The sequence below is a fragment of the Galeopterus variegatus genome, unplaced genomic scaffold (assembly GCF_000696425.1).
Source record: "Galeopterus variegatus unplaced genomic scaffold, G_variegatus-3.0.2 Scaffold1649, whole genome shotgun sequence".
Taxonomy (NCBI): Eukaryota; Metazoa; Chordata; class Mammalia; order Dermoptera; family Cynocephalidae; genus Galeopterus; species Galeopterus variegatus.
The window spans coordinates 260,642-263,157 of NW_007727760.1; positions in this window are offsets into that span (position 1 = coordinate 260,642).

Below are 2,516 nucleotides of genomic sequence, written 5' to 3' on the forward strand. Positions count from 1 at the left end.
GCGGGAGCAACACCGAGGGTTGCGATCCCGTTGCCGGTCCCAGTCTGGTACGGGCGCGACACTGAGGGTTGCGATCCATTGCCGGTCATGAAAAAAGACAAAAACGGAAAAAAAAAAAAAAAAAAAGAAGAAGGGGTTTGGGAGGGAACCATAAAGCAGGATTGTATGAAAAAGGAGTAAAAATTCAGCTTTTTAAAAATATGAATACTACATTTTCTTTTTACTTCTTGGAAACTAGGTATAGCTTTATGATGCATTGGGGGAAGTAAATTTATTTTTAAACTGTATGTTGGCTGTGCTTTCAAGATTGAAGACTGCGGAGGTTGAACTGTATACTCTTTTAAATGATCACTTAGGAGGGGCTGTTAGAAACATTGGAATTACCAGAACAACTAACCATGGTCTCCAATTCTGAATTCTAAGCACTAGGTGGTATTTTGGCAAATCTGTTCTCTGTGCCCTACCACCAAAAAAATCTTCTATTTGACTTTCACCCTCTGCCTTCTCCTAGCAAATCCAACCCAAATCCAAAATGAACAAGTGGATCTAGGCCCTAGAGATTGGTGCTTTCCCAGGGTAAACTAGAGAAGTTCATTAACTATTAGCAGTTTGAAATACTCATTTACAAGTTGAACCTAGAGCACAGTCATTCTCTGAATATGTCTTCCCTGGTTGAGATGTATGAATATGAGACATCCAGGAAATAGACTAATTTAGAGGGAATTTGAGTTCTTAATGAATGTTTCCAACAGATTCCATAATGATTCCATTCTAGTTTTGCTATGTAAATATGCCCTTTTCACTGTTGTTAGCATGTGCTTTTTAAGGATTCACTCCTACACAGTACAGTGACAATTATTTTCCCATAGATGTCTACAGATTCAACACCTAGGAGTTCTGTACTGAGAATTAGAACATCCTCATTCAAGCTATATCTCTCCAATTCAAGACTAAAAACCAAATGTAGTGATATCCCAAATTAGGCCAGTGAGTATATAAACTCCTAAACTGCCACATGCATGTAACAGAAGAAAAAATGAGAAAGGCAAAGAATATCAAAATTGGATGTTTTGATCTGATATTGTAGCTTGTCACAGTGTAATTTGGTTTATATCTCCTCAAACTAACATGAACTGAAGATTTAAATGAATGACTAAAGAATCAAGGCAAAGGTGGCATTTCAACCAAAAAAGCTTATTAATTAATGTATTTTTTACACTTATACTGACAAGCACTAGGGAATCGCTGCACGTTTTAAAGCCACCAAGTTTAAGTGACTTTCCCAGTAGTCAACAAAGTAATTGAGTAACCTGAGGCTGGATTCCAGGATGCCCATGCCATTGTTCTTGTTGGTATAATACATTGTCCTTCCTATCTCTCCCCCTTCTCCCTGCCAAACTTCCCTTCTGCTGCTTTGGTGGCCATTGCATTACATATTGCTTAGCAACGTTGTATTAGTCCATTTCTTTTGCTTATAACAAAATACCCAGAACTAGGTAATTTATGAAGAAACAGAACTTATTGCTTATAGTTTCAGAGGCTGGGAAGTCCAAAGTCCAGAGAACATATCTGGTGAAGGCCTTGTTGGTGGTGACAGTGACAAAGGGGTCTCACATTGCAGAATGGTGGAGTAGAGAGAAGGGAAGGGAAGGTGCCAGCTCCTTTAAACAACCAGCTCTCATGGGAACTAATAGAGAGAGAACTCACTCAGTACTTCCCCCACAAGGAAAGACATTACTTTATCCACGAGGGAGCCACCCCTCCCATGACCCAAACAGCTCCCAACACTGTCACATTGGAGATCAGATTTTGACATGAGCTTTGGGGAGACAACCTATCCAAACTCTATCAAATGTCTATTCTTCAGAAATATCCAAAATACTTATGTTTTTCTCTCCATTCTACTGCTTTATGTTCTGGCCATCAACATTTTTGTTTAAATTTCTGTTATAAAATTATTGCTCATCTCCAAGCCTCCATTCTCTTCCTCCTAGCAGGACATTTAATTTTCTAATGAGATTGGACTCCCTTTAGTAATCCCCTTGGCTGTAGGACTGGACTCCCAGAGGTCTGGAGTTGATATGTCAAGGTAATTATATAGGCGGAAACTGAATCCATGCAAGATTTCATCCTCAATCCAAAGGAACCATAAGTGGATGACTGGAGCTTGTCATACATTAGAAAGAAAAAGGGTGCAATGTGAGGGTTTGTATTAGTCCGTTTATGTTGCTTATAACAAAATACATGGAACTGGATGGTTAATAAGAAAATAAAATTTACTGCTTACAGTTTTAGAGGCTCAGAAGTCCAAAGTCTAGGGAACACATCTGGTGAAGGCTTTCTTTGGTGGTGGCTTCAGTGACAGCAGGGTATCACATTGCAAAAATGGTGGAGCAGAGAGAGAGTTCCTCATGCACTCTTTGTTTTAAAGCCCTCAGAACCACACCCCTGACCACCATTTTTAATCTACTCACTATGGCATGGTCCCACAATTCAGTCACCTCTTCAAGGCTCCA